Below are 26848 nucleotides of genomic sequence, written 5' to 3' on the forward strand. Positions count from 1 at the left end.
ACTGAATGTGAACCATGTTTAAGTGAAACTGGTGAAACAAGTGAAAGTTTCACTACTAGAAATGTCAATTCATCGGGTTGTGAATCAAACAACAATGTACAGTACGTGTTATCTCAGAGCGACGGTGAGAAAGAAATCCTAGCTGTGTTTAGCAATGTATTCGATGGCAACAGTGAGCGAAAAATCAGACTCCATAATTTCTATTTGTGCAGCAAAAGCTGCTGTTCTTCAATTCCGATGTACGACAAATATGGGGACAATTCGACAAGTAAATTTAAAGTTTTTCACCTGTGTCTATTGAACAGAAAATTGGGCTTTGTCGAAGTTACCAGTTTATGGTGGCCAGTGTACATTGAAAAAACGAGAATATACAAATAAAAATACCTGAAGAGAGATCGCCTGACTGTCCAACCTTGTTACATCATACATGATGTAAAAGTGTGCAAGATTTGACCAAAAATTCTTAAAATGGGTCCAGGAGAGCCATTCTGGAGACTTCAGAATAAAAAAAAAATCCGCACCATGGGAGGGGGACACCCGCGACCTCTTCACGGTCGCATTATGGACATTTCCAGCTATCAACCATAATTTTCCTGCTGTGACAAAAAATTTCTACATCCCTGAAATACCAAGCCATGTTGATGAAATACTTCATGTTTTGGCTGAGCAATGCCACTTTTTCACTGACTTTGCTGATGGGGAATTGATACTGTCTGGCAGGAAAAGGGATACAGGACTAAATGTTAATGTGAATAATGAAATTAAATTTGCATATTCCCCACGAATCTAATGACAATAATTTTTAGGTATGAGAAAGAGAAACAAAGAAGCAGTGAAGAGACGCAATAAGCTTAGGAGACAAAGAAAGAGAAGACTTGGAAAGTCACCAGGAAATTTGCAGTCTACTTCAACATTGGAACCACCCCAGTTTGATTCAACATCAGAACCACCCCAGTTTGATTCAACATCAGAACCACCCCAGTTTGATTCAACATCGGAACCACCCCAGTTTATCTCAACATCGGAACCACCCCAGTTTGATTCTTCATCAGAACCACCCCAGTTTGATTCATCAGAAGAACAATCTCAGAGTGATTCTCCTGAACTTGTAAACAAGGAAATTTGCACAAAGGACTTTAATTACATCATTGACAGAGACCCACTTCATACCAATTTTCTTAAGTGGAGAAAATTGAAGCGCCAACTTTCATATATAAAGAAAACTTGTCAGAATTGTTTCTAGGTAAGCATGCAAACACAAGTGTTTTCTAGTTATCAATTATTGAAATTGTTCCATCATTGCATTGTGAGTGCATTATCAGGTTGTCATGTTTTATTATTGATATAGGTCATCTTGACTAATTCAAACCCTCGCTGACTTACGGATGTTGTGTACGTTTATAACCTTGCTGCATAAATGGATTCTCATGGGCATTGTAACATCTATAACAGTTCATCATTGGATTCAGTTTTTAGCGACGAAGTTACGTAACTGAGGAAGCTTATAGAGTTGGGAGAGGCAAAATTGACGTCATTTCGGTCAACAACTTCTGTAAAGCTTTTTTGACAAACCATGTGATCACAACTGCCGTAAAACTATTTTGTCACACCACGTGATCACAACTTCCGTAAAACTATTTTGTCACACCACGTGATAAGTGTTATCTAATGACTAGCGTACCATTCACGCTGCACACACACTATCAGCGAAAATACCAGATCGTGTTGAATTGACATAATAATTGAACTTGGAGCGTACGTGTGAGTGTATTGGCTTACATGAAAATGCGATAGACAATTATGCATTTACGTTAGAACTTCCATGCTCGATCAAATTGCTTTTGTTCTGTCAGTGTAAATTACGACATTGGTGGATGTTGACGTACGGACATCTTGCGTGCATTTGGTCCTGACATGCATGTCGTTTCGATCCCCTTTTTACTGTGCAGGGGAGAATGAATTGCGTTCCTCATGGGTTTCAAATATGTCAAAAAAATGCGAAGTTTTGAGTGGATTTACGATTTCGTTTGTAAAATTACAAGCGAAAATTGCAGCTTCCCATTTCATCGGCGCGACCGTGCAAGAAACCTCAGTCTCCTACTACCTCCATAATCACATGTTGTACAACATGAAAGGCCGGCCTCTTTGAAACACTCAGTGTGTAAGCGTGTGGAAATTTGCGTAGTATTTTTTCTCATTTAATTTGGCAAATTATCAGCAAAAACCTCAATAATTCAAGGTAACCCTTTCTTCTCAATCCTTCCTGGAGTTTCAAAGTCGTACCAACGAAAATGAGTGAAAAAATTTGATGCAAAAATCGTGCATCGGCGAGAGTAATAAGCGTAAGGGTAAAGAGACTGAGAGTATTCATACAGAAATAGCCCATAGTTCAATTTTGGTTTTCCTGTTTTTTCGTTTGCATTTTGACCGAATGGTTGCCTATTAGCGGGTTTTGAAATTTTTAAAGCATCTAAAAATATTAAAATGACTTTTCATTAACAAACGAAATAAAAAGTAAGAAATTCAATTATTTATCTACAAATAAAATTATTTTTTGGCAGCTGAATCATGCAGCTAAAAAGTGAACAATCAATGTTAAAATTCCCAACCGTTCATTGCTGTGGCGCTCGAATACGCAGTCAGTTTCCGTGAAACCGGATGAAATTTTCTTTCAGGCGAGGCGTTTCAAGTTACTCTTGAGAAAGTTACTTATTTATCAGTTGTTGTTTTACTGTTTCATGACTCATGTTTCTGATCCAATCACTTGTTGACCTGAAAAACAACGATATTTAGTACTCTTTTTCAACAGACTTTTAGTAAGTAGCCGCGGTACAGCTGTCAAAATACTATCGTTTTCAAAGTACATATTAAGTGAACTTTGTAAATGAACATTCTGAACCATCGTGTAATGTTATGCTTGGAATTTTGTTGCTTTTGAGGTTTATTCGTGGTTTTTTGTTTCTTTCCATCATCAAACATTGACAAGTAAGCTTGTAAAACTAGCCTTAAATCACTTAAATTAGAATTATGTGTTACTTTCTGGTTTTGTAATATGTAAAGAAATAAATAAGTTGATTTCTTTTGATCCTTTCCACTTATTGGTATTTTTTCCTGGTTTAAAGTTACTAATACCCTTAACCCTTAGTCTCTACAATCTTACAAAAATGAAACGATTGATTTAATGAAAGAAACTTATTGTGACACAGTTCAGTCATTTTCATAACTCTGGTTCAAAATTCAGTGTGCTATACTCATATCTTGGCAGTGCTGAACTCTTCTGTCATAGTATCTGCAATTGAAGAATTACTTCACATAGAATAATTTGTAAATGTAAATCAGTGCTGTTGAAGATTATTTAATTGTCAGGGTGTTGCCAACTCTTGTGTGTATATAAGTATGTCCGGTTCTGAGATGAGCTGTATTGGCATACAAAAGGAATTTGTTGATATCTGACAATTTGATTAATACAATCAATTTTGAAATTTACTCAAAACTTTTGAGACTGAATTTGTAACTTTACTAAGAATTTTCAGAAGCTAGAGGGGAAACAGACATACCAGTGTGATGGGCGGACCAGAAAGTCCATGGAAATCAAGCAGGTTGTTCTTACATGAACATTGCTGTTTGGTGTGTTGATTTGTAACACACTATGCTAACATGTTTCAACACCCAAGGAAACTTGCAACTTTAAGTCAATGCGACATATTAATAAAATTATTTTAATTTTGTATCGGAATATCATAAAACAATGTTGTGATCATCACGTCCAGCTAGCTGTTATGAGTAAGCATGTGTACTTGGCTGGACTGATCAAGTTTCTGCAAAAATCATTTCACCATCAATGACAAGCTAAAGTGACGTCTTTAATAAATGTGTCCATTCAATATCCAAAGAAAATCAAGGCTATCAATGACACGAAGAAAGTTTGTTTAGAATTATATTTTCGTTTTAAACCTACAGTTCTTTGATGCAGTGTGGTCGTCTGGCAATCCTCATCACGGCAAATGTAGTGCATGCAATACACAGTCCACACTGTCCAATCATGCGTGCTTGTTTTCCTGTAATAATTCAATTGGGTCAGAATTTTGTAGCAAGGAACATACAAAATCTTGCAGATAAATCAATTTGGATGATCTATGTTGATCTATGCAAATTCCAAGTTTGGTGGACATGTGAAAATTATGTTTTTGCCTTCATGTACAAGATGGCATGTTTACCAAGCTGGACGCTCACTGCTAAAAAACAATAGGTTTTATTACAGTTTCACATTTCAACCCTTTCTTTGCATCTTTCTCAGCAACATTCCCCAAACCTCTCTCCTTGCATCCCTACCACTAAATGCACTGAGGAGCACAGTGTCATATCATTGATGCTATTTTTAGCTGATGTCACTGTGGCATTCGTGGCTTGTCAATGTGCAACTACATTTGCAAGGCAGATGTAGGCACACATGGAAAGCAAATGACACTATTTACACAAAGTGGAAATATAGATTTTGGAAAATTCAAGTGGTTACTGTTCAACACATGTATTACACAATCAACAAAGTCATGGTTTTAGTCAGCATGAATATAATTCATCAAGTCGGCAAGCTTTACAGGTTTGTCTGGCATACACAATCACCCATGGCTTATCCATGAGTGATTGTGTATGCCAGACTGCTGAACAACTTATGCAGTCACACTCATAAAAAACATAAACATGTTCATTTCCCATGATATCTTAAATTGCGAGAAATACTGCATAATTAAGCCCACTGTCAAGGGTAAGTCAACATGCCTCAACTAGTTTCAAATTAAACATGGCACAATGACGTTCTCATTGTCTGGTAAACTGACTTTGCTGCACTGTCATTCACATAAATTTGTTCTGCAGTAGGATCCAAAAGGTCAATATGACAGCTTAGCAGTGTTTTTTTTTCATGTTGAGAGCCATTACTTTGGCAAAAAGAAAAAGTAAAGCAATAATTTGTCAGTATTTGTAAAATGCCTGATGAAATCAATAATATAGCAGCACATTATTGCTAATATCAAATAGCACTGCACTACCACTCATTTGTTTCACACTTGTCTCTGATCTCCATGTATTTCAAAACACAAATTAACAAGTGGTGACTGCGTCATCTTTGGTGACTTGTCCTTGCTAAATTTGAGATTTTGATGAAATACAGTCACATATTGAGTGAAAACACAATGCGCAAAAATAGTATTACATGATATCATTATTTTTTTATCACTATTCCAGACAATGTCAGCTTACAGATCCAACCTGAAAAGTCAAGCAGGCAATAAAAAAGAGACCGCTGAACAAGTTGCAAGATCTTTTATTAGGAAAAATCGATCGATCTGGATGGTTTTGTGTGAAGCAAACAGAAACTAAAGGTTTGTACTGGTGTATTAAGTCCCCTAAATACAGTTTATCCACAGGGTCCGTGGTGTACGTGTTTCTTTCATTGTATCTTGTAATTCACATGGTGAAATCAACCGTGAAAAAGGTAATGTAATAGATTTCACAGTATAACTGACAGTCAGTACATTATTGTACATCATTCATTGATGAAGGTGATTCTATTGTAGTACGTAAAAGATAGGGGGGGCTTATAAACAGATATACCCCAAAAATAGAAACATTTACACTCACTTAAAGCAAATTATGTAAATTATTCAAGCAAGAATTGTTCCATTTCAAACAACACCTACACAATTTTGACTGCCCTGTTAGATAGAATAGTTCAGTCACAAAAATAGAGGTGGATAACATCACTAAACTTGTCTTTAGGTTGCATTAAAATTTTAACAAAGGTGATAAGGAAAAGGGTCAAACAGTAAATTTTGTTTCAAATGTAATATTCCATTCCTACAGTACACTTGCCCGGATATAATTTATACAACAATAAATTAAATCATTCCAGAAATCAATCATTATTCGGGGGAGGGAGAGGGGGTTGAACTTATACATAAGGAGGGTCTTATTGGATGAGTGAGATTCACTTGTACATGTGTGGTATTTGAATATGTAAATCATGATATATCACTCTGCTGATAAGTATGACATCATGATCTACAAATCAAATACATCATTACAGATTTATGAATAGACAAAGTAACATAGGGTGTACAGAATTGAACTCTACCTGCAAGCACCCCACATGCAGGAAGAGGATGATTTGTGATGGCAGATGTAAACAGTGGGAAGGGTCAGTCCTTGGGGATGGTGAGGTTCTTTATGCATCTGTTTATTTTCTTCTATTTTATTCGTTAATTGTTTTATCTATTTCAATGACAGTGGTGTTGACTTGATCAATATTAACCCTGTGAGTGCTGTATTTTTTTTCCACCAAAATTTAGTGCAACATTTTACAAGTTTTGATGAACTTTTCTGTAATTTTCATGATAATTTTGGAGCAAATGAACTCAACATTACATTGGCAACAATTTTATTATCAAAATTTTTGCAAAATGTAACAAAATTGACTTGTAGGTATATTCTATAAGGGTGATAAAATTGACTTGGCACTCAAAAGGTTAAAGGCCAGTGAGTAGCCAGTTTGTAGAGCAATTGAAAGAAATGGGGACCAGTAGATAATAAAGAAAGCAGTCAGTTTTGAGTCAAAATCTGTATTTGAAATATCACTTATAAAATAAATAAAAAATATGAAATAAAATAGAATAAAATAAATAGTTTCGTGAAGAACCCAACACCATCCCACTCCACCCTACGAACTGACCTGTCTCCTGTGATGTGTCATGTGAACTGGTTTATGCTACAAAGTGAAGGCATTAAAACATGCGCTCAGTTTGTTGTAAGTAAACTGATTTTCATAGCAAAGTGAAGGTTTCAATGATAACACAGCTGGTGTTCTTTAGAAAACTGGTTTACATAGCAAAGTGAAGACATTAACTGGTTGACATTGTGTTAGTGTCTTTGTGTAAACTGGTTTATGCTACAAAGTGAAGGCATAGAATTTGTACGTTTGTGTGCTCAGTTTTGCAAATGGTGTGATGTACAAAGAAGGTTTAAGGCAGCAAGGCATATTAGTTTGACTGTAGCATACCACTATTTTGTACCTCTGCCAGATGATAGGTTAATAAGATCGACCGAATTCAATCCATGTGTATTCATTGAATCTTAAAGGATTTTTCAAGAATATTATCACTATGGTATATTCCCTCTTATTTCATTAAATGATTTTAGTTGAAAATGAAAATTATAGTGTGATTCTGCAGGTATTTTACAATGCTTAGTGCAGTAGACAGAAATGGCGGTTGGCGGGTCCTTGAAACTGACCAGGTGAATGTGCAGAGGCTATACAGAAACATGCTAGTTGGGATACCTTGAACCTGCCGGAAAAGTGTTAGCAACGATGCTGGCCCTAACATGTGTTCAGTGACAGCAAATTTCTGTTTTCTCACTGGCAGATGTATAAGAAGTACCAATATTCATTTTAAAAATGTTAAATTCTTATAAAATTTCTTAAGTTAGCAGTCTTTATCAATTATAAGAAAAACAAAAATCTGACAAAAAATCACTGTCCAAGATTCCTTTCTACATTTAGCCAATCATTTTAGTGTTCAAATCCCTATGGAATGATGAAGTGTCAAGTATTCTACTGTCAACACAGCCTATGGATGTGTAATGATCATTGCTATTGTTTACAAATAACTTCTTGTCAAGCCTTGAATTCAATTTTCAACAACAACAATGCTGACTATGTAGGCTGTGTTGATAAGCTGAACATTGAGCATTTCACCATGCTTCATGGATTTGAAATTGAAACTGTACTTTGATACAAAGAAAAATAATACTGAAAAAAGTCTCATTTACCTACCATAACTTCTGAGATTAATTCTTAGATTCTTAATTTATGAATTGATTAGACATCAGGCATATTTTTGATCTGCAAAGATTTCAATAGTTATGCAGACCAGTATGAACTATATATTGCGCAATACTTCTTAATGTAAACTAGGTCATATGTAGTACAAAGCAACACCATGATAGTAACTTTGTTACAGTAGAGCACTCGAGAAATACTGTTTGCTATTTTCATTTCATTGTAGGAAGAGGTGTCTTTGCTATCATATCAATTAAAGCTAGTTGGGAGAAGTTTTGAAAATTGCTCTTTTTTTGGCACTTAGGTTGCATACAGTGATCCAAGAGTGGAAGCCTTTTCCTGCCAGACAGTATCACTTCCGCATCAGCCAAGTCAGTAAAAAGCAGTATTGAGCCAAAACATGACATATTTGCACCCACTTGGCTTGGTCTGTTATAGCATCTTCAGTCTACAAAAATCAAGTTTACAGTATTTATGTTTTCAACAGCCTTCAAATGTTCAGTATTATGTTAAAATACACCATATGGAATATGTTGTGTTTCATTAATTTTAACCATCTTGAACTGATGGTGAAATATGGACTTGGCAGGAAAAGGGTTATCTCTGTATGGGTATAATTAAGTTTCAGAGGTCAAAGATGAGCCTTACAAACAGTTTTCACCACATGAAACAGAGAACCTGCAGAACATACGTGATGACAACATATCTCTCAAGATATGATAATTTTCTTGTATTGACTGCCTCCCTACACTTATTATATACACTGACTGAGACAATATTGGTCCCATCATAAGAGTGGCATAATTTTTGAATTTTTTAGTTATAATTGACTTCTGGAATAGGTAAGCGTCCATCTGTACCGGTATGTGTGTATGTACATGTATGTATGTACATGTACGTATGTATGTATGTATGTATGTATGTATGTATGTATGTATGTATGTATGTATGTATGTATGTATGTATGTATGTATGTATGTATGTGTGTGTGTGTGTATTTATGTATTATGTATGTATGTATGTGTGTGAGGATGTCTGCTCAATTTAATATTTTGAGGACCAAAATACCTATGGACTTGATATTTTAAGTGTAGATGCATGATGCGTAAATGGCTGGATTTTTTTCTTTTTATGTATATGTATTCCTGAAAAATATTTAAATTAGATCAAGAAGGGAAATTCCATAATTGGTAAAAAAATCTTACCTGCCAGTCAGATAGCTTGGTATACTCAGATTTGTTCAGACTGTGATACAATAGATGAAACTGTATTTCTTAGACAATTTTTTTTCATTTTTTGTTACAAAAATCTTATTAAAAAGTCTTCAAAACGTTTCTTCAAACAGCTGTGATATTTGACATTTGCACAGGGAGGACCTCAGCGGGAATGCTGAAATTGTGCTGAAATAGGCAAATTTGTATTTCTTGAGGTAATTTTGGGGCAAAATGTTTTGTTTTGTGAAAGTTGTAGCCAGACAGCTTTCATATTTTGGTGTATAGGTTACTAGGGATGACAGAATAACACATAGCTTGTGAGCATAAAAATCTCATTTCAGATGACAGAAATGAGATTTTTATGCTCCCAAGCTATGTGTTTATGGCCGGAGGATATTCGTATTGATGAAAAGGTCTGCGTGTAGTCAATCTGGTCCCACTTTTTTCTGTCTGTCTATCTGTCTGTCAGTAGTAAAGGCCTGAAAACTTGAGCAGTTACCTCAGTGATGTGTAGATGGGATGTGCACTATAGCTGTCAGATTGTTCAAATTAAGTTTTCAGTCATTGTGATTATCTCTACAACAATGTAAACTTTCAAGTGAAACATTTACATAACTATATATTCTATTCAAAGCCTTCCCATATGACACTAAGATCTCGGGTAGAATAAACATTATTGTGAAAAAAATTATCGTGAGAGGAACCCTGGTTGTTCTGTCTAGGAGTACCCATTTTGTTGCCATACTGATAGATGGATGGCAAGTGTGTCGTCACGTTTATTAATTTAACACCATCTAAAATTTAAAACCAACTAAATTTAACAACACCAATTAACTAATATCTTATCTTAAACAAATACATCAAATGCTTTTAAATTTTTATCAGAAACAAAAGTGCTTACTGTGAACATGGCATATACTTCCACTTAAGTTTGTTGCAATTAGGAACCAATTAGACACTGGTATTTCACAATGATATGTTCAACATATAAAAGCAGTGTAGGTGTTGTTTAATAGTTTCATCCTCATCAATTAATTTAGTGTATGTGTTGCATGTGTCTTTCTGTTTTTAGCTCATAGTTGGTATGTGTATAAATACCAAAAAGAGCTTATATGGTGAGTCGGTGGCGTGTGTATATGTCTGTCTGTACCGGTATGTATGTGGGTATGTATGTGCGGATGTATGCACACGCAAAGGCTCCCGTATGACCTTAAGCTACCATCTCAGTACAGGTGTACAGGTAGATACAGGGGTTGAGATGTGATGTTGTTCAAATGAACACGTCAGTGTCAAAAATGTGCAAATGAGGTAAGAAAAATGGGAAATCCTGTAAATATGCAGGAGTAGTGGCAGACCAGTGACTGAAACAGGCTACTCCACTGACCTTGAGTCATTTCCTGTTATTTTTTATGAACTGTTACATATTAACAGACCTGCTCAAGCTAAGGGATGGACCATTAGATCTTGGAGGGGATGGTCACAATTGTAAATTTCTAAAAAATATTTTCCAAATGAGAAAAGCTGTGCTAATTATTTTTCAGATTTATAATGTTTTTTTGTTTGACGCTGTCTGAGGATACAATGTACATCCATATCACTAGCGCAAATAAGATTGCATGGCCTAGTGATTTATATTGCTGATAGATTTCTCGCAATGTTGCAGATCATCTTTTGACAAGCTTAGAAGCTGTTTACAAAAAATGTTTTGAAATTTTAATATTCATGTTTTTAGGACAATTTTTGCCTTATTTTGATCAAAACATCTATTCTCTGTAGCAGCATGTCCAACTTTTGTCATTCTTGTTTTTCTGGTTTAAATACTTCTTGTTGTTTTTCTGGTTGTACCTTGCAGAAATCATTGTCATAACATCAACATAGAATTTTCCTGCACTGAACAGATAGAAACAATATTTATTGTTGACCATTAACCCAGACATGTCTCAACTGATTTCTTTCAAATTGGTCCAAGGACATAGACATATGCCATACATATGCACATGGATTTATTGTATAATACAATCCAGTCACAGTTATTAATTGATGCCTTGACATGAAAACAATCACAGGATTCGCAGTACACTGCTACCACTTATGCACTGCAGATCGTATTTCCCTGCCCTATTAAGGCAGATATCCCAATAATGAGTGGAGACTATGAAATGTCTGTGTTCAATACTTTTACTTGCCAGTCTGGATGATGAATGTAATATTTACATTTATCATTCTCCATCTTGTACCCATTGTTCTCTCTTGTTTCATGTGACCTCATCTTTCTTTGATTACAAACTGTCCAATTAACAAGTATTATTGTTTGAAACTGTCTGATTGAGCAGTAAAATATACACCTTTTTGTGGTTGGACATCGACCTTGCACCTGGATCTGTTCTATTCAACTGTTCTCCCATTCAAACTGGAAAGAAAAGTGTATGTAACTTTCACTGGAGTACAAACCGGGTACCTGAGATTAAGAAAGCTTCTCTCTGATTGTTAGACCACAAGGGTATTTCTGCCAAACTCTCATCAGAGATTAATTTAGAATATGACAAGCTACAAAATGCAGAATTGATGTCATATGCAGAGCAGTGATTTTTAGTCATCCGGGGGGACTTATAGATTAGGTCATGTCCGTCCGTCTGTCTGTGCGTCCGTGCGTGCATCTGTTCACGCAGATATCTCAGACATGCCCTGGTCAATTTCTTTCAAACTTTGCACAAGGATAGTACCCTACCCCATACAGATGCACGTTGTTTTGTTTCACAATGCGATCAAATTTGGCCGTCTTAGAGGACTTTTTAGTTTACACCTCCATAGACTCCCATATATAAGGCAGTTCTCCATAGACTCTCATGTATAAGTCAGTTCATGTATGAGGCCAAGAAAAATAAAAATTTAGTTTCTCATCGTATTCATATTGCAAAAAGGATGCAGTGACACAGTTTTTAGTCCCCAAGGATGAAGTCCAGGGGCCTATAGATTGGGTCATGTCTGTCTGTTCGTCCATCCGTTCACGCGGACATTGTAGACATTTTGACAATATGTCACAGACCTCTACCTTTGACCTCAAATATACATATTTGTCCATAACTCAGTAACCACAAGTGCTACACCCTTCACATATGGTATGATGGGACACCTTATGACGCCACATATTGTACCTCATTATTATGCACATATCTAATTTTGAGCAAGCCCATAGAGCTAGAGGTCTGATTTTTGGTATATAGGGATAACTTAGCAATACAATTTTTTGACAAGATATCACATGACCTCGATGTCCTTTGACCTCAAATATACATATTTGTCCATAACTCAGTAACCACAAGTGCTACACCCTTCATATTCGGTATGATGGGAGAACCTATGACGCCACATACTGTACCTGATTTATTATGTGCATATCTAATTTTGAGCAAGCCAATAGAGCTGTATGTCTGAGTTTCGGTATATAGTGATAACTATAGTATAGAATTTTTTTTACAAAATGTTGTGTGACCTCCATGACCTTTTACTTAAAATATACGTTTATGTCAAGAAATAAGTAACTACAAGTGTTATGTCCTCTATATTTAGTAGGATGGCAGACCTTATGACAACACACCCTTTACCTCATTCATTATGCACATATCTAATTCTGGGCAAGGGAATCGAGCTAGAGGTTTGGTTTCTGGCATATAGGGATTAATTCACAATACAATTTTTTTTTCAAAATGTCGCGTGACCTCAATGACCTTTGACCTTGATTATAAATATATATGCCTAACTCAGTAACCACAAGTTCTATACCCTTCAATTTTGATAGGATATTAGACCTTAAGATGTCACATCTTGTACCTCATTTATTATGCACATATGTATTTCTTGGCTGGCCAATACAGCTATAGGTCTGATCTTTTTTAGCTCATATTTGGTTTTATATATAAATACCAAAAAGAGCTTATATGATGAGTCTAAGTGGCGTCTGTGTCTGTATATTTGTGGGTATGTGCGGATGTATGTCCGTCACACACAAAGGCTCCCATACCACCAAAGCTACTGTCTCAGTATTTGGTGTACAGGTAGATGTAGGGGTTGAGATGTGAATTTGTTCAAATGAACACATCAGTGTCAAAAATGTGCAAATGAGGTAAGAAAAAGCGAAATTCTGAAACAGGCTTGAAACAGGCTTACTCCCCTGACTTGAGTCACTTCCTGTCATTGTTTATGAACTGTTACATATTAACAGACCTGCTCAAACCATAGACATTAGAGGGGAGGAAGACCGCCAGTAGAGGGGAGGAAGACCGTCTATGGTCAAACTAAGGGGGGCTAGCTGCCTTTCTGCTATGCACGTTGCTAAAGTTCTCCAGTACCTAAAGTTTCAGACCTTAATTACTTTTGTCATTCTTGTTTTTCTGGTTTAAATATTTCTTGTTGTTTTTCTGGTTGTACTGTGCAGAAATCATTGTCATAACATCAACGTAGAATTTTCCTGCACTGAACAGATAGAAACAACATTTATTGTTGATCTTTGGTACCCATACTGGTATGTACCAATTCTGATCAAATTTGAGCGACACCGTATAATTGCGGTATTTTTCCTGATTTAGAACCATAACTTAGACATGCCTCATGTGTTTCAAATTGGGAACAACGACATAGACCTATGTGCCCATAGATCTCAACATATACACTCCAGTGATACTTCTTAATGACTACATTTCCCTCCCCCATCAAGACTAATACTCCTATTTCAAGTGGGGACTATGTCATTGTCAATGACTTGTTCAATGAACAGTTTTCAGTAAAACTCCTCAGCCCTGCAGACCTCAGAGTTTTGCCACAAACTGAATTTGCTTACGATATATTATAATGAATTAAGCAAAATTTTTTGCTCACACAAAATTGAAATTAAGGTCACTGCTATGTGTATTACGTCACTTCCCGATTGAGCAGCTTGTAATGTTTATCTTTAGTAAAACTTTACCTGCATAAAGTTTATAACTAAGTAATGGTTGACATACGATATAATGTATTAACTTTTGTTCCATTTGAATCTACAGATCATACAAATGTTTCTTCAAAGAAAGAAAGAGTATCGGCCTCAGAGGGAACATGTGGGTTTGACATTGAAGATAATGAACCTGAAGAAAAATGTGAAAATGTAAGTTTGCTTTAGTAACAAATCACTTACATCTCTACAGGCTAAAGTATATCAAATTAGCAATATTTGGCCATTACCCTGGATGTGAAATAATAAAAATATGTGATGTATATTGTGACTTTTACCATGCTTCACAATTTTTATTGTGGTACTGTCATTAATCAGAGCTACATGTAAACAAAATGATAAGTATTGCCGAATTGATGTGTCTTGCAAGTGCAATCCATTTCATGGTAAATACTCTTATTTATTTCTGAATAAATTACTTTCCATTGTGTGTTTAGACCACAGAAGACAAGGCAGCAGAACAGAAAGATGCTATTTCCTTATTCCGTGGTATATTGGAAGGTATATGCAGTATGTTGCATGGTAAGTACAGATAATGCAGTTTCTCCTTAGGCTGGATGCCATATTCGGCAATTAATGCATAATTTTGTACAATTTTTATGAGTTTTCTTCCACTTTCAATAAATGGCTGATAACTCTAGAAAATATGCCACCAAATTCAAAAATTAAGGGAAACTTACCTGGAAGTTGAAGTTTTACTAGAATTCTGCTAAGCTGCTGTCGTACCTGAGGTGTCACTCGAGATTGCAAGATATTACCCAGCATTGAGTTCTCATCGGCTGTTTAATACATTGTGTATCAAATTTATGGGTGGGTGATCATGAGATATCAAATATTACCCACAATGCAGCAATGCAGGGGAGCATAGAATTGGGTGGTTGATATATGAGTGACACCATAGCTACGACAGCAGCTTAGCAGAATTCTAGTCAAACTTCAACTCCAGGTAAGTTTCAAATTCTGATTCACTGCTATCTCAGCAAGTGTCACTCGAAATGTTTAGAGTGTATCCATGAACTAACGATTGGACAAATTCACCCACTTTTGTGTATATATATAAAAGAACACAGAACATTAATCTCTCAAACGTTTAGTATGAGTTATGTACTGGTACAGTTAATAAACAAAGTCTCCTGTCTGGAGGGTAAGCAGATAGTCTTGATGGTTTGATTTGTCTATAAGGAGTGACTGTTTCACCAGGTCTCCTATTTTTATGACATTCCCCTTCTTTGTTTTGACAGTGTTCCTGATATCTATCAAGTATGTAGTCTGAGCTTGTTGAGCTGACAGTAGTGCAATAAGAGTTACTAGTTTTAATGTCAATTTTTTAAAGGGAGAGTTTCTTAACAGAGACCAATATTGTAGCAGTCTTAAGTACAATGGAGACATCCCACATACTGTAATTTTATTTATGTGTTGTTTTGTTGAACACCCCTTTCATAAATTGAGTAACTAAAGGGTGACTTCCAAATGTTAGGCTACTATCTGACAATGTAATGAATGATGACAGTGCTGACCATCACTATTGATTTCACTGAACCAAGCCAGCTGACTTACATGTATATAGTATTGCCAAAGCTGTTGCTACAGGTTTTGTATGGATATTAATTTCCCTCTCACTGCTTAAGTTTCTCCATCATTCCAGGTTCGAGTTATATCGCCCTTTAGTCCCTGGTCTACAAGACTGGAGGATGACCTCTGTAACTGGTTCTCATAGCCCTTTGCTTCTAAGGGATATTGCCTGATAAGAGGCATGCTAGCAGTTTTAGTTTCTTTGACAGTTGGTGGTACGTTTCTCTGATATGTTCAGGGGTAGTGTCAGTAGTGAGTTTCCTTTTGGCAAGAGGACTGGGTATGCATGCAATCAGGCATTTTGTCAAGGTGGCAAACCATGGTTTGGTTGGCCAGAGTGGCACTATCGGGATTCTACTCACTCTGAACTGTCCTTAATGGAGCACACTGAAAGGAGGAAATGCATAAAAGTACCACTTAGACCAATTAATCAAGACTAAAATGCATCTACAGCAATGGCATACAGGTCAGGGTGCCATGATACATGTTTGTCATGCTGACGTAATGGTTGAGCCTTGAGGCAAAGAGGTCAATTTCTATAGTGTACCAAATTAACAAGCAATGTCCTTTACAACTTGTTTGTTAGCATATCTGCCCATTGTCGCTGTTGTGTTGTCTGGAGTGGTGGTCTGCCTCTGTGTTCTGAACACTGGGTACTGGTATGTGTGCTGCACTAAGTCAAATATTACGTGTTATTGCCCAATTTCAAATTTCTCTGATAATTATTTTGCAGCAGGATTTCCTGTCTCCCATGTATTATAGAAATAACGGGCGACGCGCTGACCATTAACGTTTATTTGTGGGCAAGGGCGAGAGGAAAGCCAAAAATTAACGGGCCAGCTTGCCAAGCCTGTTAATTTGGCTTTCCTCCAGCCCGCGCCCACAAATAAACGTTAATGGTCAGAGCTGAGTCTGTTATTTCCATTATATTATCAGTGAACCCAAGAAAACCGTCAAAATTCTGAAAATTTCAGGAGCAAACGACAACTGGGCCCAAGAAACTGAGCAATACGCAACGCACTGTCACACGCGCTGTAAAAAATTGGCAAATCCGGAGATGTTTTCAGGAAAAAGTATCTCAACTAGACCTACAAGTGCTCCATTTTATTTTGTGATTGATTATGATTTACGTTTGAGCTGTAAGGTTACAATACTTTGAGTTGTTAATCTTATTATTCATATTTACGGGCATGTAAACAAACCATTACTGTGTATTTGTGGTCAGTCACATGGTTCAACTCGACCAATCAAAATGCGACGGGCAGGGCATGGTAATATAATGTAGAAATAATGGACGACGCGCTGACCATTAACGTTTATTTATGGGCAAGGGCGAGAGGAAAGCCAAAAATTAACGGGCGAGGCTTGCCAAGCCCGTTAATTTGGCTTTCCTCGAGCCCACACCCATAAATAAACGTTAATGGTCAGAGCGGAGTCTGTTATTTCCATTATATTATCAACGAACCGAGGAAAACTGCCAAAATTTGCGAAAATTTCCGGAGCGAATGACAACTGGGCCCCAGAAACTGAGCAATACGCTACAAAACGTCACGCGCAATGTAAAAAATTGGCAAATCAGAAAAAAGTATCACAACTTGGCCAACAAGTGCTTCATTTTATTTTGTGATTGATTATGATTTACGTTTGAGCTGTAAAGTTACGTTACTTTGAGTTGTTCTTATTATTCATATTCACGGGCGTGTAAACAGACCATTACTGTGTATTTGTCCTCAGTCACGTGGTTCAGCTCGACCAATCAAAATGCGACAGCCAGGGCATGGTAATATAATTATATATCACACTGCTGTGGTGTTGTAATGAGCAGTCAGATGTGTACATTTTTCATGTTAGTACAGAAAGCTTTCAATGTAAAAAGAGCAGCTTTCATTTCAAATAGTGGTGCGGCATGGCAAACCCATTGTGCATTTTGTGATAAAAGCACCAAACTTGGCTCAAATGTGTCTTAATATGTGCTGAACAAATTCAGATACCGAGCCACTGAAAATCTACCGAAGCGTTGCCATGGCAACCATTTTTCCAAAATGGCTGCCAGATAGGTATTTCTCACCTAGTAAATGTCAACTGCAGAAGTTTTTGGGTAGCTTTAGGTTGGATATTTTCAATAAGAAACTGTGAAAAGAGTTATTTGAAAATTCTTTTTAATTTTCTTCACCACCTGACTTGTTAAACGGGGAAATACAGACAAACAACACAATTCTTATGCATAAAATGCAGGGTATTATATCCTATAAAAGGATGACGCTATGTCAGCAGTCAAGATATGTTAGGCCGTGGGCTAGAAGGGTCTACTTGCACCCCCAGAATAACAAACCTGTCTTTGTAGAAGCCTTGGGATCCCTAGAATACGAAATAGAATTTTGACAGAAAAAATATAGGGATGCAATAACTGTTATGGTCGACTTTTGAACGGTACTGCAAAATAACCATTTTGCTCCCCACGTGCATTTTTCTTGTAGTACTTGTAAGTCATCTGCTAATTTTTTTTATATTACCTGACTTGTCGGATACCATTAGAATGGAAATTTATTCCTCTTTAAAATGACATATGTAGTATGCAATATCTTCGATAGATTTTTTATGAAATGGGACAAAAACTTACCCAATACACCAAAAAATCTAAAATTTACCAGTTTTTTACCTTGGCATAACACAAAAGGCAATGCTTTGTATGACATATGTTTATTCGCTACAGGTACATGTCAAATTATGAAATAGACTTTTGATAGGAAAAGTATAGGGATGCTATTGGTCTACCGGTCATACTTTGAAGGGTACCGCAAAATTACAGTATTGCCAACTCGCATGCATTTTCGTTAAACCTGTCTTCTTGTAAGTCATCTGCTGAGCTTATTTTTTACATAACCTAGCTTGTGGGCTAACATTGGTAAGGGATTTTATTCTTCTTTTAGATGACATATTTTAATATGCAATATTTTCCATAGCTTTTATAAAATATGACAAACTTACCCTATACCCAAAACTTTATATTGCAAATCACTGTCACTGCTTATCTCAAATTCTACCAATTTTTACCTAAACATATTAAAAGGGCAATTCTCTGTGTGCAATCTGTTTTATTTGCTACGGAGACATATGAAAATATGAAAGAGACTTTTAACAGAAAAAATATTGGAAAAGGGAACTGTAAAGTCAAAGTATTGCAAATCGCACCTTGTTAAACGTCAAATTCTACCACTTTTTAACCTAGACATATATAAAGGGTAATGCCTTGTATGAAGTCTGTTTTGTTTGCTATAAGGACCTGTCACAAATACGAAATAGACTTTTGGGCAATGCCTTGTGTGAAATCTGTTTTATTTGCTAGAAGGCCATGTCACAAATATGAAATAGACTTTTAACTGAAAAAATATTTGGACGCAACAGCTGTCACAGTCATGTGTTGAAGGGTACCGCAAAATCACGATTTTGAGCTGAGACCAACGAAAATTTTTATTAACCATGTCTTTGTTTAAGTCATATGCCGAGCCTAACTTATACATAGCCTGGTTGTGGGGTATCATTAGCAAAGTGATCTATTTTTCTTTAAGGTGAACTTTTGTAATATACAAACATCCTTTACAGTTTTCATGAAATAGGACCAAGACTTACCTAATACCCCAAAAGATTACATTTCAAATTACGGCTTATCTAATTTTTTAGGATTTGCTTTTGCTCCACACAATACAGAAGGCAATATAATGCTTATATGAAATTCGTTTTGTTTGTAACGGACGTATGTCAAAATATGAAGTGAACTTAATATAATTTAGTCGCCACTGGGATCATATTTCTAGGGGTACACAGATACGGCAAATTTCCTGAAACATATAAATTTTTATCAAACACGTTTTTATGAAAGAATTCAGCCAAAATCATAGTCACGGATGATCTCAAAATATTATCAGCATCGTATATTAAATTATTTTGTTTCAAGTTTGTTTTGTAAACTGTATCAATGAGCACAGCTAATTCAACAGTTTAGCTGATCCAATAATCGTTTCTAAACATTATACATTACATCAAAATTACCTGGGCGTTCCTGAAAAAAACTTGTATAGATATATCAGAAAGCTGGACTTTCTTCATTAACAAAATATTATGGAATAGATATACCTGATATTTAGCTGCTCTAATTATCGTTTCCAAACTTCATAAATTAGCATAAGTGTCTAAAGATATGTCATATAGCTTGGCTTTCTTCAATAACAAAAATAGGGATATGTCCAATATTTAGCTGCTCTAGTGATAATTTCTAAACTTCATAAATAAGCAGAAATTTAGCTAGCCATTCTTAGGTACTTTATTCCTGGAACTATCCGATATTTGGTCGATTTCATTATCGTTTCTAAACTTTGTAAATTGGCTCAAGTTTAGCTGGCATTCTTCAGTAAAATATTTTCAGGATATATCCCATATTGAACCGATCTAATTGTCGTTTCTAATCTTTACGAATTAAATCAAATGATGTTCAATAGTTTAAAAGCATGTATCTGATACTTGATCGACCTCATTATTGCTTATGCACTCAGTATACTTTATAAAGTAGTTCAGATTTAGCTGGGCTGACATGTTCAAAACGTACAAAGTTTGGTAATAGCTTTTCTGTAATTGTATGTCACTGAATGTGCAAATGATTTATAGTGAATACAAAACTGCGTAAATTCTCTGAGATTTATGTTTCAATCTGGACTACAGTGTCACTGTTTGTAAAGGAAGGTTCCCATTTGATCAGATAATTGGCCAGCCAACACTACCTTGCTTAGGTCTTGGGTGTATGTGTCAAGTGGATAACAAGAAAATGATTGGCAAATATTTAGGATTGTTGTTTAGACTTGTTGTCTTAGCCTATGTAAACACCATGGAAAGGAATAAAATACTCGCAAGCTGACTAGCTATGCAAAAGCAAGCAGAGATCCGGGGAGTGCCAAGCCGGACGTGACGGACAAAAGTGCAGGATTGTGTTTTAGCTTTACTTTCCCTACCTTCCATGTTTGTTAAAACAAAAGAAAGTGGAGTAATACAACTAATTTATGGTACCATGTTTTTGCATTTCAACAACAAGTTATGTACGACCAAGAAATTAGTACCAAAATATACGATGTTCAAAATACTATAGGCATGAATCCATATATATATTTATGCAATAGACCATTGACATTGAAATAACTCTAAAACCAATATCTAAATCATGAAATAGATATCAAATTACAGAAGATAAGTTTCATGTGAAATGAATTATGAAAAGTTATGTATAAAATATAGTACATATAGCCGAAAAATAATATAAAAATATGATCGTGTTCTCCACGTGGTCAAATTTTAAACGGCCGCACTTATGTACTAATTGTAGTTACATGATAAATCTCTAACATTGACAATTATGGGATTATATAAGAGATTTCCCCCAAAATGTTATTGTTTTTAACGTTAAAACTAGAAGGGTTGTTATACAGTAAATATTATTGTACTTTTTTGTATGTAGGCCTACGCGTGAATGTAGATGAACAAGAGTGAGAGATAGGGTTAAATTCCCCGCACAATTTTCCATGTCAGGCCTTGTGATTTAACACCCTGCAAAACTTGTCAATGGCTGACTTATAACAATTAGAAAAGATTATTAGTCTATGTCAAAATATTGCACATATTCAACATTTCTACTCAAGAACACTCAATCCATTGGAAGAACATGGAACAGGCTGTTTTTACACTCGGACGCATCATACCCTCCCCACCACAGCCATGGGCCAATCTAGGCCTATTTGCAAAACCTGGTGAGTGTCGCACGCACCAGCTACAACTCTAAAAATGCTTAAAACTAGTGCACCAACGATTAAAAATAAGAATGAAATAAATAAACTCTTAACAATACCTTCTGATAGTCTAACTACACAGAACAGCTGACAGCTGATCATCGTATAAACATTCAATTTGACAATTTTGAATCTTCCACTTTTGCCTTGTTTCAACCATATTATCAATAATTTTATTAAGAGAACCCGTTTTTCTAGTAAAATGACATTATAAAACAATAAAAATGCAAATAGTAATCTTAATGTGCATTTATGATGGTAATACATCCACTATTCACCACAGAATCATCCCTAAAAGCAGCAACTATGGGATTTTACAGTAATTGATGGTCGTCATATTTGAAAATGGCCGCCACACCAGAACGAGGCTCTACCTGTAAGGGATCGGTATTCAAATTGATTTTTAAACAATAAATATGCAAATGGTAATCTTAAAAGGCATTTATGATGGAAATACGTCCTCTATTCACCATAGAATCATCTGTAGAGCAGCAACTATGGGATTTTATAGTGACTGATGGTCGCCATATTTAAAAATGGCCGCCACACCAGAACGAGGCTCAACCTGTGGTGGCTCGGTATCCAAATTGATTTATATCATGATAATCTACATTCGTACCAAATTTCATGCTTTTATCACAAAATGCACAATTGTTATGAAAATTTTGGTTATGCCGCACCACTAAAAGTAATTTATGTGTTCTGATGTTTCAAATCAGACCATGCACCACTTGTCTGGTCTTGCATCACCCCTTCTCATCCTTTTTTGCTCTGATATTTCAAGGTGAGGTCCGGTTTACCATGGGATACCATATCCCAAACAGGGACTATGTGCCCGAGGGTATGTGACCATTTGCCCGACGTAAGGAGGGCAAAAGGACCTGCCCCGAGGGTACATAGTCCCTTGTTTTGGCTACAATATTTTTATTACATGCCTCTCTTACACAGTTTTCACTCAAATATTAACGTTCATTGGCAAATGATCATCAAAATGCTTTATTTCCATCCGTTACAAATGGAACGACTTTCATCATCGAATGGCGCATTGATATATTGAAATTACTGTTATACGGTTTATCATTTTTTTTGCGCTAAATTTCACAAAAGCCAGATTTACCATGCAAACATGTAATTTCCACATTTTTACATGCAAAAGCTGTCAAGTTTAAAAAAGTTCCGGGTCACTTTCAGTCTAATTGTTGTGTGGACATGGTTTAGGAACTAGAACAAGAAATCAGATTGATGCACAAATTTGTCAAATTACATACAGCTGCTGTTCCGTAGAAGTCAGTGTTGTTTTGTTTTGTTTTGTTATCTTCAACATGTTATACTGAATTCCCTATTTAAAAGCATGTTGATACTCCTAGTATTTAATTAGAGTCAGCACAGCCTGCACATTTAAGGACAGCATGACAACAATCTCATTAAAATTTGATATAGAGATCTGCAAGTTGATCTTTACCTTTTCTTATTGCCGCTACATCTGAACCCTGCCACCAGACACACACTATTGTAGATTTCCCATAATTTATTATGATTTGCATCCTCGGAGATTCCCCAGAGAAGTCTACCATGTGTCTCCCATGTGTAGACAAATTCATAGACTTAGTTGTAAAAATTCTGAAAACGTACTTTTAAGGACACCATTCTTCTCAATTCTCATTTCAAATTATTTGGAAAATTATGCAAGATTGAGAGAGGAGATAGCATTTTTGTACAATTTTCCACTGATTGTGTCTTCAGCCATACAGAATAATGTGATTGAAAGAAGGGAGACTAGTACTTGCACCTGTTTTTTGAAACAAAAGGATATTGATTTTTTTCCAATGGAAATGACAAATGAATGACCCCTTCAGTTCATCATAGCTTACTGCCTAAAAGTATGGCATTTGTAGTACCTACAGAACGTGACTTCAATGGTTGTTTAATGGTCATTTGGAAACTTTCACTGAAATTTCTAAATGATCTTTTACTTGATATTATTTATCAATTATTCTGATGTTTGCACATTATTGCTTGCATACAGAACTAAAAAAGTTATTAAAAAAGTAACCTACAAGGATACAAATCAAAGAGAATTGTGGGTATTTTATTGTACTGCGAGCACAACCCACTTGGAGCTACCAGAAGCACAGTGGTTTGCTAAACCAATCAGCAGAACACTGCTTACTTAGCACAGTGGATTGATAAACCAATCGGAATGCTGCATATTTAGCAACATAGCTCTGATGGGCTCTTCGTAGCACAAGATTTATACGTGATCACCTATGGCACAATGGTATAAAGAGGTTGCTGAAGACAAAACAAAAAATAGACAATGACCGAGAAAGTGAACAGCCCAACCACTCTATCAGATTTTAATCAGTTTGATGTTGACAATATACAGTCAGTGAATGCAAGCTAAATGCATGGGCTTTGTATAAAGTGTTATATAAAGTGTTATTATAGAACCAAAAACAAAGACAATCATGATTACCTTTTCACTTTTATAGTTCATGATATTCTGATTTGACCAAAAAGCGTCAAATTTGTAACAAAAAGTTTTATGGTTGGAAAAAGTTAGACAGGGTTGGACATTTCTAATACACTTTGTCTTTCATTAAATCTGAAAATACTTCTGCACTTGTGGGTGTGAAACGAAACATTATTTACTCTTGCCTAATCCTTTTAGCTAATAATCCTGATTTTATTGTGCTTGATATTGTGATCTTTGTATTTCCCTACCTACCATTGTACATCAGTGACTTGAACGGGTGGGGAATTATTCATTTTATCTGTAATAGAGTTGATTGATGATGGTGATGCCAAAGATGATGAAGATGGTGATGTTGGTGGTGGTAACGAGGAGAAAAAGAAGATGGTCATGATAATGAGTATGGTTCTATTGACACAGTCACTGGTCTCTGCTGTACCCATGCAACCTCATTTGGCATCGACATCAGCATCTGCAGTGACAGAAAATGCCACATCTAGCATCATGTCCACCAGTCTAACTAGTTCTGTAGTGACAGACAATGATGAATATGATGACAATTAAACAGAGCAACCACAGAGTGAGTATGAAATCACATACTGTAGACTGTCGCAAACATCACACTGTGTTTTGGTGTTAAATGACCTAGTGATGAATTGAAATGAAGCATTTCACTAAGAAGTTTATCTGTGTGTGTAGATGAAGTTTATTATGGCTCTTGTAAGATGTACACAAGTCTAATCTATAACGTGAAGTACAGGCAATGTTCTATTTGACAGTAAACCAAATTCATCATTTCAATGCAAATGCAAACATAATCACTATTTAAATCATGTAAACCATATAGACATTTTTGTACACTACATGCATTCTTAGGCCTTTTTATGCACCAGGCTTTGTTTCTATGGCTGCCTTGCATTTGACTCATTCACGTTTTCCCATCATTCTAATTGTACAGTACTAATCTGACAAACCTCCAGAGTCTAAAATACATTCTTTTATCACATTAACTTAAATTCACTAGCTTCACACCAGTGTTGGATTTTGTAGATGTCAAATGACGCCATGTACTTAAATGTACTGGTGTCAGAACTTCATCAGTATCCTACTGCTTTGGAAACTGAAAAAATAAAAAATGTAACTAAGACTTTGCTATAATTGTAAATTTTGACATATCATGTACATGAAGATCACTGAACACAAAATGTTGCATGCAACTCTGATTTTGGCATGCCTATTTGAAGGCAAATTGAACTGCAAGACTCTTTCAATAATGCATGCTCATGACTTTTTGACACAAGTGGGTTGAGATTGTATAAAGAATTTTTTCACCTAAAATTTATGAAATGTTTTGTTTTCTACAGAACTAAATCAAAGACAATCGCCTGGAAGAAAGTTGAGAGATTGGTCGTCAGCAGAGAATAAAGCCATGACCATTTTGATGTGAATTTAAAAGCACTGAAATGTCCTGGCAGAGATGACATTCTTTGCTGTATAAAGAAGTATCCAATTTTCCGGAGAAGGCAATGGAGACAAATTAAAAGTCAAGTTGCACTACATGAAAATTCACGTTTAAGCTGCATTATTCGCAGCGGTTACGTAGCAGATATTCAGCGGATTCCTATGTGTACGTAACGTATCCGGTACACATAACCGTCACATAACCTGACGAGCGTAAACGCTGTATTTGCTGCATCAGCCGTTCAGCGGAAATGTGCATTACACTGCACGTGTAAGCTGCAGATCCGTCCACTTTAAATGTTCAAGGAAATGTCATATTCTTGTGAATAATCAATATAAGTGTACTGGTTTCGATGATATAAACAGTCTTCGAAATTGTTACCGGTTTGTAACTCAGCTTCATGGTTTAGACAGCTTACTGCAATAGTTTGTTCATGGTTTTACGCTTCTAATACTTTTAATGGCTATTGTTGCGCATCAAAAGAAGAGCGAATGTCGCTCAGCGTTACAGCCAATGATAGGTTGCCTTACAACTTAAAGTGTTTCGGAACGTTTATCAGGCTTTTTACTTAAACGTCGTAGACTCTATGACGGTAAGCAGTAACAATGCTTTTCTCTGAAGGTTTGCCGTGAGATAGTGCGCAAGATGCAAAAATATATGGATTTGGAAGTTTTTATTTTCACACAATGATTTCCCTACGCTCAGTGACGCCGTTCTGGATGCGACATAGATGGATCGTAGTTTGTATATGTACTGTTTTATGATCATTCAGAGTTAGACCGTTCAGGACGAATGCTACATTTACCAAAATCAGAATAGCGTCACACTTTCCCCAAAGTTGAATCGAACAAGTATAAACACCGATCGCTCATATTCTATTTCACTTCACCTTCCTTTACTTCGCTCACCGCCTTATATATGCATTTAAATTATTTTCCCTTTGTTCATTTCATTGTCACTGCATTCCAAAATTGTTGTCAATGAATAATAACGTCACTTTGAACCAACATAAACTCTGACCATGATAATTATTCAAGACATAGCACTGATTTGTACATTGATTTGTAGAAGGCATTATTTTGTGGTTTGTATACAGGAAAAACATAGGACAGAAGCAGCTAAAATGTCATCGCTGCCGATAGCACATATTCAATAGGATCTGGCTATGACATTTTTACATCTGCGTGGGTGCGTTCATTAGAAAACCTGAATAGGCGAATACTATGGCATGCACTTAAATAGTAATGTAGTCATATTTTGTGGTAGATTCGTTCATGGATGTCTATTTTTTTACATCCATGGTTCGTTAAAGGGGACTGAATTGGTGAACGAAAATTACAAGGAATAAAACACGACCGTAGGAGATAATATCCTATTCGTGGTTTGTCTTCTTTGATATATATTACACATGACTAGGTTTGAAAAAGCTGCATGAAGTAACATCATTACAGAACATGGTATTTTGTACAAAAGTT

The 26848-nt window shown here is 35.9% G+C and overlaps 1 long non-coding RNA gene across 1 annotated transcript; it reads left to right on the forward strand.

Moving 5' to 3' along the window:
- On the forward strand, window positions 1-26839 carry LOC139152785 (uncharacterized). The gene is made up of 6 exons (XR_011556706.1): window positions 1-1243; window positions 5245-5381; window positions 14088-14188; window positions 14473-14557; window positions 24222-24491; window positions 25276-26839. It is a non-coding gene; the product is annotated as an uncharacterized lncRNA (long non-coding RNA).
- The last annotated feature ends 9 nt before the right edge of the window (window positions 26840-26848 follow it).

The sequence above is a fragment of the Ptychodera flava genome, chromosome 2, assembly GCF_041260155.1.
Source record: "Ptychodera flava strain L36383 chromosome 2, AS_Pfla_20210202, whole genome shotgun sequence".
Lineage (NCBI taxonomy): Eukaryota > Metazoa > Hemichordata > Enteropneusta > Ptychoderidae > Ptychodera > Ptychodera flava.